This window comes from Gopherus evgoodei, chromosome 10, assembly GCF_007399415.2.
Source record: "Gopherus evgoodei ecotype Sinaloan lineage chromosome 10, rGopEvg1_v1.p, whole genome shotgun sequence".
Taxonomy (NCBI): domain Eukaryota; kingdom Metazoa; phylum Chordata; order Testudines; family Testudinidae; genus Gopherus; species Gopherus evgoodei.
The window spans coordinates 36,913,960-36,933,265 of record NC_044331.1 but is presented as its reverse complement, the minus strand read 5'-3'; the positions used below and the strand labels follow the sequence as shown (position 1 = coordinate 36,933,265).

Here is a 19,306-nt window from a genome sequence, read left to right as displayed (position 1 = left end):
ATGGTTTCTTTTCTTTGGTATTTGCATGAATATAAGTGCTGGAGTGCTTTGATTTGTATTCTTTTTGAATAAGGCTGTTTATTCAATATTCTTTTAAGCAATTGCCCTGTATTGTGTCACCTTAATACAGAGAGATCATTTGTATGTATTTTTTCTTTCTTTTTATATAAAGCTTTCTTTTAAGACCTGTTGGAGTTTTTCTTTACTTCAGGGAAATTGAGTCTGTACTCACCAGGGAATTGGTGGGAGGAAGAAATCAGGGGAGATCGGTGTGTGTTGAATTGGCTAGCCTGATTTTGCATTCCCTCTGGGGGAATAGGAAAGTCCTTTTTGTTTCCAGGACCGGGAACGGAGAGGGGGAGTCACTCTGTTTGGATTCACAGAGCTTGTGTCTGGGTATCTCTCCAGGAGCACCTGGAGGGGGGGAAGGGAAAAAGGATTATTTCCCTTTGTTGTGAGACTCAAGGGATTTGGGTCTTGGGGTCCCCAGGGAAGGTTTTTCAGGGGGACCAGAGTGCCCCAAAACACTCTAATTTTTTGGGTGGTGGCAGCAAGTACCAGGTCCAAGCTGGTAACTAAGCTTGGAGGTTTTCATGCTAACCCCCATATTTTGGACGCTAAGGTCCAAATCTGGGACTAAAGTTATGACATGAGTGGCAGCGGGTGGGAGATAGACAGAATCCAGAAGCCAGTAGGAATATTATATTTTTCTTTTCTCTGCTAAGGGCTTTTAGCACAGAGAAAAAGTTTGGTTTTAAAAGGGAACCAGAGAGAATTTTTTTTTCTGCTCTCTCTGGCAGTGTGTGGCTTGCATGTTAAGCAAGAAGCCATTACCAGACTGTTAAGAGTCTTTTGTCACACAATAGCACTCCCATTGAGAGTCATACCAGCACTATATAAATGCAAATAAAGTGGTTTTTCAGGTTTACTTAACATTGAAGATTAGCTAAAGGCACTATTGCTAGGCAGACTTCAGGAGGCAACAGAGAGCCTGCAGTTCAGAAGAGAAACACCGGAGGGCACCCCAACACAAGAAAACAGGAACCATGTCTACCAAGGCAAAAATTGAGGCCGAAGACCAATTCAGAGAAGCTGAACACAGGCGACAACTGGAAATAAAACAAACAGAGATGGAAATAAGAGAGAGAGAAAGAGAGGCAGCCTACCAAAGAGAACAGGCAGCCAAAGAGGCGGACCACCGCCGAGACATGGAAAAACACCAAAAAGAAATGGAAAAACACCAAAAAGAAATGGAAAAACAACAAAAAGAGAATGAAGAGAAGGAAAAACAGAGAAAACATTAACTGGAGTTGGCAAAAGCTGGGCTGCATGTGCCAGCCAACCCTAATAACCCGGCGCCAACTATTGCTCCACAGCACAGGAAATTTCCCACCTACAAGGCAGGTGATGACACCGAGGCCTTCTTGGAAAATTTTGAAAGAGCCTGTCTTGGGTACAGCATCCCCGAAGACCAGTACATGGTAGAATTAAGGCCACAACTCAGTGGACCTTTAGCAGAGGTGGCAGCTGAAATGCCTAAGCAGCAAATGAATGACTATAAACTTTTTCAAACCAAGGCCAGATACAGGATGGGGATAACCCCAGATCATGCCCGTCGGCGCTTCAGAACCCAAAAGTGGAAACCAGAGGTGTCATTTCCCAAACACGCCTACTACATTGCAAAAAACTATGAGGCCTGGATAACAGGAAACAACATTCAAACCTTGGAAGAACTGAACCTCCTCATACAAATGGAGCAGTTCTTGGATGGTGTTCCTGAAGACATCACACGGTACATACAAGATGGGAAACCCAAAGATCTCGCTGAGGCGGGGGAGATTGGAGCCAAATGGATGGAACTGGCAGAAAGCAAGAAAGCTACTATCAAGGGGAACGATTACCCCAGGGGGCACACAGACCATAAACCCTACAACCGAGGACAGCCAAAGACCCCACATACCACCCAAGTAAAACCACAGACACCCTACCCTTCAACCTCACCAGTCTCCAGTAACTCACCTCGGCCCAGTGACCCATCAGATGGAAGATGCTTTAAGTGTAATGAACTGGGACATATCAAGGCCAACTGTCCCAAGAACACCATGCGAGTGCAATTCATTACACCACCATCACACCAAAGATCCCCAGGCCCGGATGCCTCTCAAATACCCTTGGAGCGGAGGGAAAATTTGAGAGTGGGCGGAAAGAAGGTTACTGCGTGGAGAGACACGGGGGCACAAGTGTCAGCTATCCACCAATCCTTCGCTGACCCCAAATTCATCAACCCAAAGGCCAAAGTTACAATTTACCCCTTCATGTCACAAGCTGTAGACTTGCCTACAGCTGAACTGCCTGTCCAGTACAAAGGCTGGTCAGGAATGTGGACTTTTGCAGTCTATGACAATTATCCTATCCCCATGCTACTGGGGGAAGACTTGGCCAACCAGGTGAGGCGGGCCAAGAGAGTGGGAATGGTTACCCGTAGCCAAACCAGGCAAGCTTCCAGACCCATTCCTGTTCCTGAGCCGTCCACAGACGCCCCGTCTGTGTTACCAGAGACCCAGACAGAGGTAGTGGACCCGGATTCCATGCCTGCCACTGAAACAACCACAGCATCTCCAGTCCCAGGCCCGGAACTGGAACAGCAACCAGCACCAGCAAGTGCAACCACATCTTCAAACTCAACGCCAGAGGGCGCCAGTGAGCCAGAACTGGCAGAAGCAACAGACAGCCATACCCAAAAGGCTCAGCCAGAGCCTGAAATACCCTCAGGTGCACCAGCGGAGAGCGGTTCACCAGCAACGGAAACAACCCCATCACCTACATCGCTTCCAGAGGGACCAAGCCCAAGTCCACAGTCTGAGGAAGAACTGGTGACCCCAGCCTCAAGGGAACAGTTCCAGGCTGAGCAGGAAGAGGATGACAGCCTTCAGAAAGCTTGGGCGGCGGCACGGAGCACCCCACCGCCTCTCAGCTCTTCTAATCGATCCCGGTTTGTTATAGACCAAGGACTTTTATACAAGGAAATTCTTTCTGGTGGACACCAGGAAGAATGGCAGCCGCAAAAACAGTTGGTGGTTCCAACTAAGTACCGGGGGAAGCTCTTAAGCTTAGCCCATGATCATCCTAGTGGCCATGCTGGGGTGAACAGAACCAAGGACCGGTTGGGGAAGTCCTTCCACTGGGAGGGAATGGGCAAGGATGTTGCCAAGTATGTCCGGTCTTGTGAAGTATGCCAAAGAGTGGGTAAGCCTCAAGACCAGGTCAAGGCCCCTCTCCAGCCACTCCCCATAATTCAGGTCCCATTTCAGCGAGTAGCTGTGGATATTCTGGGCCCTTTCCCAAAAAAGACGCCCAGAGGAAAGCAGTACGTACTGACTTTAGTGGACTTTGCTACCCGATGGCCAGAAGCAGTCGCTCTAGGCAACACCAGGGCTAACACTGTGTGCCTGGCCCTAACAGACATCTTTGCCAGGGTAGGTTGGCCCTCTGACATCCTTACAGATTCAGGGTCTAATTTCCTGGCAGGGACCATGGAAAAACTGTGGAAAACTCATGGGGTGAATCACTTGGTTGCCACCCCATACCACCATCAAACTAATGGCCTGGTGGAAAGGTTCAATGGAACTTTGGGGGCCATGATACGAAAATTCATCAACGAATTCTCCAATAATTGGGACCTAGTGTTGCAGCAGTTGCTGTTTGCCTACAGGGCTGTACCACATCCCAGTTTAGGGTTTTCACCGTTTGAACTTGTGTATGGTCACGAGGTTAAGGGGCCATTACAGTTGGTGAAGCAGCAATGGGAGGGGTTTACGCCTTTATTGGAATGGACCTGTGCAACACATCTCGAAGAACAACAGTTTTGATCAGTCGTCCCTGTAGTGGTTGGCAACCTGCATCATCAGCAAGATCCTATCACTGAAACCCCAATCCCCATCCACAACACAATATAGTTATGTTCTGAACTGAGCAAGTGTCAGTGCCGGAAAAGAAACAATCATTCACATTATCTCACTGAGCAAATAAGGGAAAATCGACATCCTGTGTTGTATCAGAAATTGCATTTTTCTCTCCTACATGATGCCATTGGCTTCTGTATGGTATAAAAAAGTGCTCAGCTATTGTGCCGATGGATATGATTTTGGAAACTAGATAGGCCTATTAGATGAGTTTTTCTTCACTTAAAATCAACATGACTCCAAAATATTCATATATGTATAGATTTTTAAGGCCAGTAGGGGTCATTAGATCATCTAGTCTGAACGCCCTTAGAACATAGGCCATAGAATTTCATTCAGTTACCCCAGTATTGAGCCCAATAATTTGTGTCTGACTAAAGCAGTCTTGATTTGAAGACAACAAGAGAAGGAGAATCCATCACATCCCTTGGTAGAAAGATAAGCATTTTGACTTTGAATGATGCTTTCAATCTTCTGAGGTTCACCTGTCACTACTGTTGCCATCCAGTCGGGGGATTGAAACCATGGCTTACAGTACTGTGAGTTCACCTTTCACCTCTGAAGACCTAGCCTCAAATTCTGCTCAGATTACCTACGTTTTTATCTTCTCTTAATTGGTATCAGTCCACCTCATTCAAACAAAAAAAACAACCCAACATGCCCTTAGTGTAGGCTCTACTGGGACTCTGATATTAGGGATGCTACAGGTTGAGATGCATGGTGACACTTAAATAGTGCCTGATGCAAGGCAGTACTACAGGTTCATGAGCAGTAAATCAATACACACAAAGAAACCAAAAATTATGTAAATCTTGACCTTCCTCTATCAGTGTCTCCTGCTCTTGTACCCTGAGCATATAAAGCCAGTTGTGGCTTTTCCTTTTGTTTTTGTTATGACAGGTGACTTTTAGTTTCATCACCACTAGAGCTGACTCAGGACACACATGGAGGAGGACTGCAAAGCCTAGTAAAAGTCATCTTAGCAAAAGGCACTGAAATAATTGCTACATTTTATACTAGTGTAATATTTGGCTGTAACTGGGAGATTTGTTGCAAATGTGTTTTTATACTTACTCCTCTTCATGGCCGCCAACAGACCATATCAATCTTTCTGCTCAAAACATAAATGGGATGCTGCAGCCTTACGGTCAGTGCAGTCAACCCATTTTGTGCTCTCCATTAATGACATCTCCCATGTTAATACTAGATTGTATCTTCTTAGTAGTATTATTTATTATTTGTATTACCATAGTCAGAGACCAGGATTCCACTGTGCTTGGTGCTGGGTAAACAGAAGAAAAAAAGTCCCTGCCTCCGAGGATCTTATAATCCAAGTGAAAGACAAGTGATAATAGATAGGAATAGCCAGGTAGATGAAGGAGTACAAGGAAACAATGGTTCCTACACATCACCAGCTTAAACATTGTCATGTTTTTTCCAGGCATCACAGCAAAGGAAGGATTTGAAGGTGGATAATAAGGCAGCTTTGCAGATGTTTACGGGGAACTCCTCCCAAGAGAGATGGACAACATGGGAGAAAACATGAAGGTACTAGTTTGAAAATTCGAGTGAGTGATGGAGGCTGGCTTCATGGGCTGATTAGAGGTGATTGACCACAAAGGGGCTGGCAAATGAATAGAGGCATCTTATCTCTAATGGAATAAAGGAGAAGAAACCAGGGAAGGGATGCAAAGCAAGAAGTAACATGGTCAAAGTGACGGGCATAGAAAATGATTTTAGCTGCAGCATTCTGAATGGCTCTGAGCAGGTTAGATAGGATTTTCAAAAGCCAGAGAGAAGGATGATGATGAGAACTAAGATAAGAGTTTTAGCTATGTGCATGGATAACAGAGCCATATCTTGGAGGTGTTATCCAGAAAGAATCAGCAAGGTTTAGACATAGCCTGTATATGAGAACCTAAAAAGAGGTCTGAGTCAACTGTGATGCCGAGGCTCTGGGCATGAGTGACTGGCAGGATGGTAGTGTTGTCCACAATGCTTGAGAAAGGAGTTAGCTTGCGGGGGCAGGTTGAGGCATGTTGGGGAGGGGGGAGATTAAGAGCTCTGTTTTTGCTATGTTGAGCTTGAGCTGACAGCTAGACATCCAAGAGATGTCAGAAAGACAGGAGAAGATATTAGTTCAGACAGGAGATAGGTCTGGAGTAAAGATCTACCTCTGTGGGTTATCAGCATAGATGGCAGTTGAATTTGTTTGCAGATGAGATTACTCTCAGGTAGTGTGTAGAGGGAGAAGAGAAGGGAACTAAAGACAGAGTTCTGAGGAATCCTCAGGAAGTTGGATGATGGAAGAGGAGGATCCTCTGAGGACATGCTGAAGGAGTTATTAGAGCAGTGGTCCCCAAACTGTGGGGTGTGGAAGAACATCTGGAGAGAGTTGGTGTAGCAGGGCCCAGGCCAGCCCCCATGGGGGGGTGGAAAGGGAGTGCCACCTAGGCCCGTTCTTCCCTCAGGTCCGCTCCCGGCCACAGCCCCACTTTCAGCCTGAGGGGCCCAGACACATTCCATTACTGGTAAGGAGGAGGCGTGAGAGGAAAAGTTTGGGCACCATTGGATTAGAGCGATGGGAGAACCAAGAGAACACAGAGTCATGGAAGCCAAGGGAGTATCATATTTCAAGAAGAGCATGGTTGATGGTGTCAAAGGTAGCTGACAGGTCAAGGTGGAGGAAGGTGGAGTACTGTTCTGAGCTTCAGTGAGGAGAGGTCACTAGACACTTTGGCAAGAGCAGTTTCAGTGGAGTGCAAGGAACGGATGATGGATTGGAGGTGGTCTAGGGTGGAACTGGAGCAAAGGAACTCCACACACTGCACAGTAAATGAGCTTAGAGAGAGCAGTACCTGGAGAGGCATGTCAGGGTCAAGGATGGATTTTTTTAAGATAGAAGAGACTAGAGCAAGCTTGTATTGTGAGGAGAAAGAGCTAAAGGAGAAGCAGAGGTTAAGGAGAAGTGTTAACCTGGCATCACAAAAGCTAACTATGTCTCATCCTCATGGTTTTATTGTGTCAGAGTGATCCAAGGTATTTTGGTTTGGGTTTCTTTGAGCAGGGGTCAGAAGGTTTAATATAATTCAATGACCAGTAATTTAAAAAAAAAATCTACCAAGTGTAGTATCATTCTGCCATCTAGAGGACAAGATGATAAAAGCAGCTAATCTAAAATAAATCTGATTCTCTGTAGTGAGTGAAGTGGTGAAAGCCTTTTAGAAAAAAAACAGTTTTAGTCTGTTACAGTTCTAATATCAAATCTGTGACTAGTGGTGAATTGTACTGGCCCAGGACCACATTATACTGATTCTACAGAATCATTTCTTCACACATCATAATAAGATTAATCTTAATAAGCCAAATTCATATGCAATTGAGCTGATGGACAATGAGTAGGGTTCTGCCTTTCAAGAGTGGGAACAATATATAGATTTTGACTAATGAAAGCACAAGGTCTGGAACTGAAATAAAGGCCATTAAATGATCCTGACCCCTTACATGAAGGATCAGATTGCTGTCTACTTATACCAATATCCTGCCTCCATCAGTGGCCAATATCAGATTCATCAGAGGAAAGGGAATATTCTCTAATCTACACAAAAATTGCCCAGCTGGCTGGGTATCTAGAGTGAGCAAGTCTTTCCAAACATTCACCAATTTATTCCTGAAAGCCTAAGATTTATTCTCTTCCCATATTAATGCTCTAGTGTGTGTATCAGTATCTGTACAGTGTTCACTACCAAAGAGCCAACAATTAATACATACTACAGTGGTACTGTACAAGAGAGACTGCATTATGGCTCAGAGGCCGTGGTGTGGTATCTCTTCAGAGACACTGTTTTTTAATGGCAATAACTGTAAATGCTTGATAACTTATAAGTTATAAAATTATTCATAGCTTTTTAAAATTCAGCCCCACAGTTTGTCTCTGACCTTCTGCAGCAGTGAATCCAATAGATTGCCTCTGTGTTGCATGAAGCATTTCCCTTTGAATTTACTGCTCTGAATGCCCCAATCTCTCTCCACCCATAAATTCTGCCATACAGTCCCACTATCTTCATCACCTTTATCTGGACTTTTCAGTATGTACAGTTTCTTCTCAGACGAGATGACCAAAACTGAACTAAGGATGTTAGAAAAGAATATACTATTGTTCGATAAAAATATTGTAATATTTTTCTTCTCTCTCTTTATTATGGAATCCAAGTATTCAGTTTGCCTGATGCTGGGCAGACATCTCTATGGCAAGCTGCTTATGAAGATACCTAGATCTTTTACTTCTGAAGATTCTGTAAACTCAGAGTATTAAAGAAAAGTTTAGAGTATGTGAATTAGCCTGTTTAACCAAGTTAAATCTCACCTGCCATTTTGCTGCCTGACGCTCCAGATTGCTTGGCTCCATTTGGAGGTCTCATAACCCTCTTCTTACTTTAAACTAGTCATTGACAGATTTCACCAGTAGACCATTCGCTTCTTCCTGCAGATCATCAATAAACACCTTAAGCAACACTGATCCCTAGGCACTGTTAATGTCTTTCCTCTCCAAGGAATATGTACTCATTATGAATCATTGTTTCCTAGAGTTTGTGTTTTTTATTTCACTCACACTGGGTCAGAATCTATAAAATGCGTGCCTTCCCCAGTCCCAGACAAATTGCTATTGATTATAGTAATTATTACATGGTTCTTACATAGCACTTTCCATCCACAGATCTCAAAGTGCTTTATAAAGGAAGGCAGTATCATTATTCTCATTTTACAAATGGGGAAACTGAAGCACAAGGAAGGGTTATGACTTTCCATGGTCACCTAAAAGGCCAGTGGCCTAAGCCACAGTCCAGTGCTCTATCAACTAAGCCAGACTGCCTCCTATAATATTTCCCATAACTACACAAACACTAATCCACACAAGGCCACCTTCGATACTCAACCATTTCTGGACATAGCAAAACTACCTATAACATTGTAACCCCAATTTACAAGTATCTTCTACGAATAGTTGCTTGAGCAGGAAAACGGTATCATTATGCAGCTTCCAAAAGGCAGATGAAATTCCTGAGGGCATTTTAATAGTTCAGTTCTGCATCAGTTAAATCATTGGGACTTTTGCTACAGATTTCAATGGGACCAGACCAGACCAGACCCTAAAACAGAGATTAGAGAAACGTACCTGTCCTCTGCCAACATTTTTCTGTTTCACTGTTCCCTTCTGTCTAAGAACACAGCCATATGTGTTCTGTTTTGCAGGAATCACCACAGGCTTTGAAGTTAGGATGGAATACCTCTCTTGTGACAGCCCGCATGCTTCAGCATTACTGAACAGACTCTTATCAGGAGGCCTTGGAGACCAGATTTCAGGTGCTCAGCTAATCTGTCAACATGAACGGATCCATGCCACTAATTCCCTAGGAACCTCTATGAAAACGAACATATGTTTGCCTATGGTGTAGAGGAACATACTGAGCCTCAAACCTTTTGATACATTATTATGCTGATTGAGTTATTCAGCATCTATTGCAAGCTTCAAAGCACTTTACAGGATCACAGATTATAACCATTTAAGGTTCACGTCACTTCCCCCTCACTGGAATGCAGCCTCTATGGGGTAGAACGTTGCAGCTATTATAACCATAGCAGTCATACTACAAAGTAACTGAAGGAGAGAAACTGTAGATGAATTAGTATCCAATTAAAGCAATGAGAATTTAGGCAGAAAGAAATTACTCGGTTACTGAAATTTGGCTGGACACTAGTGCTAGCTACCTATCATTGTGAAACCTCAAATGGTCAGGACTTCTGCATTATGGCTTAACAAAACAGCAACATCTCCAGCAGCCCAGTGCAGCCCCCCATACCAAGTTGGGACTTGGGTACAGTATTGACACACTAGAAAGTGCACCCTCTACTGAGCAACAGACTACAGGACTCCCTTCGTCTTTGCCACTCAAGTGTCTGGGAGCTGATTACAATGGAAAATAAAAAAATCTTCTCTGGTGGGCACTTCCTGAACAGCTGGGCTTAAGACATTACAGCAAAACACATGCAAACGTACTGGTAGATATTAAAATAGGTTGGAAAAAGAGTATGTGTACATCTGCGTATAGTGTTTAGAATATCCACAAATATAAAGTTAGTTTTTAAAAGTCATATGATACATAATCAGCAATAACCCAAATTTAGGTGAATAGATTTAATAATATAGTTTAGATATTAGAATCCGAATATTCGGGTACATCAGTCATGAAAAGTTGTACAGGGATTTGGCTGTGGAAAACAAAATATATCAATGAGTGAAGATTGTCCCTCAATAACTGAGAATTAGGTTGGTTGTCTATTTAGAAAATACAATCCATGAGGAAATTATCTGTTACTTTCCTGACTGCGCTTCTCATCGGCACTCCAGCTCATCCCTCCTAGTATTGCCGACGTCCAGTGATGGGTTCTATGTAGATGTCCCTCAACCACCTGATTGCATCCGACACCATGAGTTGCTGCATCAGCCGAGCATAGCGTTGGTGACTATTGTAATAAACCAAGGAAGATATTTGACAAGCACATCAAAAAAAGTACTTGCTCTGGTTAAGCAGAATTATAAAAAGATGCATTACAGGTGCAGTAAATCTGTGGACAACCACTGTGCCTTTGGCTTTGCCACAACCCACAGTGACATTGCCACTGGTTCACATCCCATTTAGTCTCACTCAGGTGCTTTGGAGGTCTCAGCAGGCACAACTGTCACCTTCAGAAACCTAGGAGCAGAAGCTATGCTTCACACCCTGTGCCTTCCTTATACAGAGAAATACTAGACAGAAAGCCAGCTTTAACCTTTATGTACTCAACTGTCTAACCTTGAAAATGATAGAACATATAGAGCCAGAACTGGCTTAGACAGGCTTCAGTGAAGCTAAGCCAATTTACACCAGCTGAGGATCTGGCCTGCAAGTGCAGTTAATTAGTTGCAATTATTTTGAGGGGAAATCATGTGAGATTTACAGATTTTTTCTGTATTTCTGTCAATACTCTTCCTGTCACTATAACTAAAATAAGTGTCTGAACCTGTTATCCATATGACCACAGGCTGCATATCACAGTGACAAGGGCACAGAGCAGCTCCCATAATGCCAGTAACAGTGTCTGGCTAACACAACTTTTTAATATCACCTTCCTTCCATATGCTCTTTTTTCTTTGATTTTATTCAGAATTCCCCCCCCCCCTTTTATTAATTAAATGTCAACTTTCTATATATCTTGTAATCAGATTATCCATTAAACCAGCCTAAAGCAGTCAAAATTGATTAAAATAAAGGGTGGATGTTACATTATTTTTAATACAAATGATTTGGTTCATGAGGCTTGGATTGAATTAAATGTGAAATCAAGTTAACTAGGGAATTAATTAAATTGGAAGAATCTGATTGCAATATTTCCTACCTCTCCAAATAACAGAAAGGGGCTGGTGGTATTACCATGTATTCACTTTCTTTCCTGAAAACACAGAAGAGGATTTGGTTATTTACTGTTTATGGGAAGAGCTGATTTATGCCAGAGATTGTGTGATGAGTGCTCAAAATCCTAAGCAATTTTTAAAGGAATATAGCATAATAGCAAAGGGAACAGACTGGGTAATAGCCACATGTTAACACTGTAGCTGAAGAATAAGCTCGTTTCTGGGTTCTTATAATAATGCACAATATGGGCTGGAATTCCAGAAGTCCTGAACAACCACAATTCCAGTGGAAGTCAACTGAAGCTGTGAGGGCTCAGCAGCTCTGAAAATCAAGCCGTAGATCTTATTACAAATGGCATAATTTCCCATTTTGGTTGTCCTCTGTGTATTTTGTCCTCACTTTATGATAATCCCATCTTTCCAGTCACACAGTGAGCTCTATCTAAAGTGCATTCATGATTAATTTCATATAAAAACCCATGTAATGATTTCTAATTTGGATGCATTTACTGGCTCTGAATAGCACAGTATTTTAAAGATTCCAGGTTGCTGTCCTGAGCAATCAATAGATCTATATTGGCTCGGGGAACTGAGTTTTGCTTCTCAGTTTTAAAATTCACCTTCCCAGAGCCTGCAACATGTCAAGAATTCCATCCCTGTTCTTCTCTTTGAATTCTGCCTTTGCATAATAAATGTGTGGGCATGATGTGCTTTGTTTTATTCTTTTGGGTGAGCTTTTAAACTGCTTTTGGAGAAATATTTTAATTGACTTAGATGGATTGGGTTTCCCCCCCTGCTTTGTGATAAATGCTAATTATTTAGCTCAATAGATTGGTTGGTCCTTATGGCTATTTGGCTTCCCCTATAAATGTGTAAAATTACATTTTTCCTTATTTAAATGCATTCCTTTGTACTAACAAAGTGGTGCACCAAGTGCAGTGAGCAGATTGTTCCTGCCCTGCAAAAGCTATAAGCAAAGGAAAAGAAAAATCTTGGCATCCTGAAGTTGTGACCTAATTCTCTCCTTCTTGTCTCTAATGAGATTCCTCTTCCTCTCTCCAAAATGTTTTAGGTTCAGAATAGCTGCCCTTATACAGAACAATCCTTCCTCTCTGCTCCACATAGGTCACTTCAAGAACAAAGGAAATAATTGTGAGTAACCGTCTGGAACACAAAACAGCCCCAGTGCTTACCCTGATGGTGAGTGCCTGGGTTGTGAAACACTTTAGATCTTTAGAAAAGGCTTTGCTTATGTAAAATACAGCTGCATTTCAGATGATAGAGAAGGAATGACTTTACGCAGTTGATTTTTTATAAAGTTATCTGTATCCACTCTCAACCAAGAAAGGGTACCTGTATCTGATAATGGAATGGAATGCACAGTGGCTCATTCCTGGGGAAATGCTCTAATGTGCATATGTCAGCTCTATGGTTGGGTGGTGTTAAATGCAGAAAGGTGTCCTGCATTTTGGAAGCTGGGGTGGCTTGGGGTGGGGAGTCATGCACTTCACAAAGAGATTGATCCCACTCTCATACATACAGGGCCAGATTCTTAGCTGGTGCAAATCCCCACCGTGCCCCAATCTCGGCCCCTCCTTCCTTCCCCCCTTTCCCCCCCCCATGCATATGCACTCTGAAGGCCATGGAGCTACACCAGCAGAGAACCTAGTTCATGGTGTTCAAACTGAAGGAGGGGTAGGCTTGTCACCTGCCTTTGGTAGTGTATTTTATGTATGTACACCTCTACCCTGATATAACGCTGTCCCTGGGAGCCAAAAAATCTTACCATGTAATAGGTGAAATGGCGTTTTATCGAACTTGCTTTGATCTGCCGGAGCACGCAGCCCTGCTCCCCTGGAGCATTGCTTTACGGTGTTATATCTGAATTCATGTTATATTGGGTCGCGTTATATCAGGGTAGAGGTGTACTATATCTTTTAAATGGTAAAACAGCATGATAAACCTAATCACACCTAGACCTTTTTAAAGGCTGCATTATAAAACCATAGAAACTGGAAGCTCAGAATGAAAGCTGGCAGGTCCTTAGCCACCTATAGATGGGATGGGGAGCAGCTAGAAGAGAGAGAATTCATAAAAACATGACTATGCATCTGTAATTCCAGCATATGTTAATCTCGTATGGGAGTGTCACTGTGTATCACCATTTCTGGTGAAATGCTACAGCTAGGAGCCACTACATCATGTCTATTTCCACTAGGACATACCACCCAAGGATTCCCCAGTTCATAGTTTATTATGATCCTTGTGATATGTGGCACTGCTGCATTCTTTGCCCCATTAGCTCTTAGGTAGTTAATGTCTGTGTGGCACTTTAAAAATGTGAAGTGTTCTATGCAGTCCTATAAATTCCCTCCTTTCCCCTAGGAAATTCACTGTCCTAAAGGGGAAACTCTATTGAATCATACTGGAAACCTGTTCCTCCCTTCCTGCAGAAGAGGTGGTATGTTACAGCACCATGACTGTGCTGCAACACACTACCTGTTCTGCAGGAAGCAATGAGTGCTAAGCAACAGTAATGAGCCAAAACATGAGAGGGGCTGAATATCTATAGCACTCAATGACTTCAGTGTGCTCAGCATCATGCAGAATATGGCCTGTTGTTGTTATCCATTCTTCAGCCTTTATCAAGCCTCTATGTAATAGAAGATCTTCACGTATTAGTACGAAGGGCAGTTATTCTGTTAATATGCTACAGTCAGCAGGGTGCATCCAAGAGCTTTAGCTATCTCGTGAGTCTCATTCAAACAAATTTAGGACATCCAGCAATGACATCCCATTGACTACCATGGCTGTACGGACCAAGATTCAGGACCTCTGTGCCCCCACACACATTATCCCCAAACTCCTGTGCTAGAATTGCTAGGGGTGAGTTGAAGGTTCAGAGCCGCTGAACTGGTGCGGGCCTCTGTAAGAGGAGTGTAGAGGAGCAGTGGATGAGAGGATTGCAGTGAATGACTTGCTTCATTTTTCCCCTTGGAAAGCTGCCCACATGTCATTTTCTGGCATGAGGAGGCAGCTTTGTCCTTATGGACAGAAAATACAAAACAACCACATTCAAAACAAGAAAGGGCATGAGATAGGAGGCTAATATGAGGGGGAAAGGAGTCCAGGAGAGCTGGCTGTATTTTAAAGAAGCCTTATTGAGTGCGCAGGAACAAACCATCCCAATGTGCAGAAACAGCAAATATGGCAGGCGACCAGCTTGATGTAACAGAGAAATCTTTGGTGAGCTTAAACACCAAAAAGAAGCTTACAAGAATTGGAAACTTGGACAGATGACTAGGGAGGAGTATAAAAATATAGCTTGGGCATGCATGGGTGTAATCAGGAAGGCCAAAGCACAACTGGAGTTACAGCTAGCAAAGTATGTGATGGGTAACAAGAAGGGTTTCTACAGGTACGTTAGCAACAAGAAGGTGGTCAGGGAAAGCATGGAACCCTTACTGAACGGAGGAGGCAACCTAGTGACAGATGACGTGGAAAAAGTTGAAGTACTCAATGTTTTTTTTTGCCTCGGTCTTCAAGGTCCGTTCCAAAACTGCTGCACTGGGCAGCACAGTATGGGGAGGAGGTGAACAGCTTTCAGTAGTGAAAGAACAGGTTAAGGACTATTTAGAAAAGCTGGACATGCACAAGTCCATGGGACCAGATGTAATGCATCCAAGGGTACTGAGGGAATTGGCTGATGTGATTGTAGAGCCATTGGCCATTAACTTTGAAAACTTGTGGTGATCAGGGGAGGTCCCACACAATTGGAAAAAGGCAAATATAATGCCCATCTTTAAAAAAGAGAAGGAGGAGAATCCGGGGAACTACAGATCGGTCAGTCTCATGTCAGTCCCTAGGAAAATCATGGAGAAGGTCCTCAAGGAATCCATTTTGAAGCACTTGAAGGAGAGGAAGGTGATCAGGAATAGTCAACATGGATTTACCAAGAGCAAGTCATGCCTGACCAACCTGATTGTCTTCTATGATGAGAAACTGGCTCTGTGGATATGGGAAAAATGGTGAACGTGGTATACCTTGACTTTAGCAAAGCTTTTGACATGGTCTCCCACAGTATTCTTGCCAGCAGGTTAAAGAAGTATGGATTGGATGAATGGACTATAAGGTGGATAGAAAGCTGGCTAGATCGTTGGGCTCAATGGCTCCATGTCTAGTTGGCAGGTGGTATCAGGCAGAGTGCCCCAGGGGTCAGTCCTGGGGCTGGTTTTGTTCAACATCTTCATTAATGATCTGGATGATGGGATGGACTGCACCTGCAGCAAGTTCATGGATGACACTAAACTAGGGGGAGAGGTAGATATGCTGGAGGGTAGGGATAGGGTCCAGAGTGACCTAGACAAATTTGAGGATTGGGCCAAAACAAATCTGATGAGGTTCAGCAAGGACAAGTGCAGAGTCCTGCACTTAGGATAGAAAAATCCCATGCACTGCTGCAGGCTGGGGACCGACTGGCTAAGTGGCAGTTCTGAATAAAAGGACCCGGGGATTACAGTGGACGAGAAGCTGTATATGAGTCAACAGTGTGCCCTTGTTGCCAAGAAGACTAATAGCATATTGGGCTGCATTAGTAACAGCATTTGCCAGCAGATCGAGGGAAGTCATTATTCCCCTGTATTTGGCACTGGTGGGGCCACAGCTGGAGTATTGCATCCAGTTTTGGGCCCCTCACTACAGAAAGGATGTGAACAAATTGGAGAGAGTGTAGCGGAGGGTAATGAAAATAATTAGAGAGCTGGGACCCATGACTTATGAGGAGAGGCTGAGGGAACTGGGCTTATTTAGTCTGCAGAAGAGAAGAGTGGGAAGGGGGAGGGTGGATTTGATAACAGCCTTCAACTACCTGAAGGGGAGTTCCAAAGAGGATGGAGCTAGGCTGTTCTCAGTGGTGACAGAACAAGGAGCAATGGTCTCAAGTTGCACTGAGGGAGGTCTAGGTTGGATATTAGGAAAAATTATTTCACTAGGATGGTGGTGAAGCACTGGAATGGATAACCTAGGGAGGTGGAATCTCCATCCTTAGAGGTTTTTACGGCCTGGCTTGACAAAGCCCTGGCTGGAATTATTTAGTTGGACAATCCTGTCTTCACACTGCCCATCATATATTGAAGATGTGCCAATTTAGAGAAAGCCTGACCCTGCAGTATTCTGCTATAGCAATTTGGGCTTTTTTTCTGAGCAATATGAGAGAGTCTGATTCTACTGACTCAAATCCATCACAGAAGCCCTCTCTTTAACTCTTCCCACCTGGAATAGTCTGCTGTGTGGGAGGACTGAGTGATCTATGCCTGACAGTGATGATAAAAGTATGAGTGGAACATAGCAACTATTTTTACTGCAAACTTATCATTGGATGAAAAAAAGCAAGAGTGGAAAAAATTGTGCAAGCCATTGTTTGTTTCTTTTTCATAAAATCCCAACAGTGTATTTGAAAAGGTTATACTTAAGTTAAGAAACTCCAAATTTGATCTTTTTCTCTTTTGTTTTCAAAGTCAGTGATTCTTCACATTATTTTTATTAAATAAAATCCTTCAATGTTTTTTTCTTGCCGTAATCAATCAGTTGCTGTAACCCAGCATCCATGAGCCACACAACCTTAATAAACCAGAGTGCATAACCCATTGCTTCTGAGTAACCCTACAATATTAAACCAGTGAATGTACATTTCTTTTGGTAAGGAAGCATTGCTAAGCCCTCAAGGAATTAGAGTAGACTATTCTGAACCTCCATTTATCACTAGCTGTTGCAAACAAAAAATGGAGAAAAAAAAGTAAGTTTTGAAATCGTTGAAAATAGCCTCTGCAATGTCTTTTTAAGCTTACTGGCCTCTTTGTAACAGATTGCTTTGATGATATTTCCGTTGAACTCTCAGATAAGACCACATGTTATTTTTTATCATTCAGAAAATGTCCAAAATATCCTCCCACCATCCTCGTAACTTTCAAAGGCCCAGGAGTCTGACACACACCCTGCACCTGACAAAAGATTCTCTCTGCAACAGCCCTTTGAAGCCCTTTACTTACTGATGAAGCAAACACATTAGTTCTACTGCGTTCACCCCCTGCTATCGTTTCACTAGCCACCCCAGCATATCCTTTGCTGTCAAGCTTCAGCAAAAAAAACATCACTTGTAAAACACAGAAGATGAGCTACTGAAGTCCTACTACCCCTTCCATTCTCCCTCTTCCCCTGTAATGCATCAAACTGGCTGAGTGACTCTGTAACTAGGTTTGGCACATTGCTCTGAAATGTAAAAAAGCAGCTCTCTAATGAATCAACAGGAGTGCTGCATGAGAGAGCATCCAATGAAAGAATGGCCTTAGTAACAGCATCCCATCCATGTTCAAATGTGCCTATCTTGAAGTCAACCACCAAAGACATCAGTGCAGCAGCAGAGCAACATGGCATGGCAGCAATGGTGGCATGTTTCAGGAGGACAGCACGAACAGTAGCAGAGACGTGACAATGTTGATAACTAGATCTACATTAGTTCAGTATTAAAGCTGGCATGGCAATATTTTATTCTGCAAAATTCTGCAAATTTTATTTGTCAAATAAATGTGGAGGCTCCAACATGGCATTGGGGAGCACAGGCCACTGGCTGCACAGAGGTGGGAGATCACTCCTCCCCAGGACACGGACTCAGTGGTGAGGCGGCACCCAACCCTGACACAATGCAAGAACCGGGCTGGCCCCAGAAACACCCCAGGGCACTGCCCCTCTGTGCCAGGGGCACCAGGTGTGGGGAGACAGGCTCAGCAAGGCAGGTTCCAAGTGTGGAGGGGCTTAGTGGGGGGATCCAGGTGTGGGAGAGAGGGTTCGATGTCAGACAATCTGGGTATGGCCAGCTCAGTGGGGCATCCAGGTGTGGGGAGATCTGGATCCAGAAGGGCTTGTTGTGGGTTCTGGGTACAATGATAATGGGACTCTGCAGGGGCGTCCAGGTGAAGGTAATAGATTTAAAAAGTCAAGTCTATACAGTTAGCAACAAGTAGGGAAACATTGGGCACTGAACTTTAGCATAAGATTAATATTCAGCCCTTTGTCCTGAGCCCCTTTTGGATACCTGCAGAGGGCTACTTCCCCACCAGCTCAGGTGGACCATATATACACTCATTACTCCAACTAATGCCAGTCAGAAAATTTTCATTGAAACAATTATCCATTTCAAAATGCCATTTCAGTGTAGCCATTTTGTGTGTGAAATCATTGATAAGATGATAAGCACTCAGTGTACTAATTAGATAACCAGTTATTTCCAATATCCTTGTGTATGTCTACAAATTTTTTCCCGCTAGTGAAAACAGCTGCTCCTGTAATTCGTACTTTCAGAGTTTATCTTATTTTGGTTGGGGCTCAGCAGGAAGGTGTCTGGGTGTTAGGGGGATAGAGATCAGCAGAGGGGGCTGGGTGTGGGGAGCTCAATGGGGGGGGTCTAGATGCTGAGGAAGTAGGGCTCAGTGGGGTGTGAATCCAGATGCAGATGGCTGGGGCTCGGTAGGGTGAGGATCCGGGTGTGGGTGGCTCATTGGGGTCGTCCAGGTGCAGGGGAAGTGGGGATAGTCAGGGGGTTCTGGGTGCAGAGGAGGGTGAGGCTTGGCAGGAGGATCTGAGTATGAGGGGATCTGGATGCATAGGGGTTGGGCAGATGGGGGAGCAATACAGTGATCCCTCCCCTGTAGCTGAGGAACAATGGATGTAGGAAGCGTAGGGGGGGAGATGATTTTGCAGAGCTTCTTACAGCCATGGGAGAAATCTAGGGGTGGGTCTGACATGGCCCTGGATGCCGTGCAGGGGAAGAGAAAGTTCTGTTCTCCCCAGCCCACGTTTGCTCTTGTAGCTTCCCTTGGCTTCCCTGTTAAAAAGT

At 43.8% G+C, this 19,306-nt stretch overlaps 1 long non-coding RNA gene across 1 annotated transcript; it reads left to right on the top strand.

Annotated features, from left to right (window-relative positions):
- Positions 1-5,430: 5,430 nt before the first annotated feature.
- On the top strand, positions 5,431-12,665 carry LOC115658935. The gene is made up of 3 exons (XR_004002410.1): positions 5,431-5,510; positions 9,216-9,326; positions 12,488-12,665. It is a non-coding gene; the product is annotated as an uncharacterized LOC115658935 (long non-coding RNA).
- Positions 12,666-19,306: the final 6,641 nt, after the last annotated feature.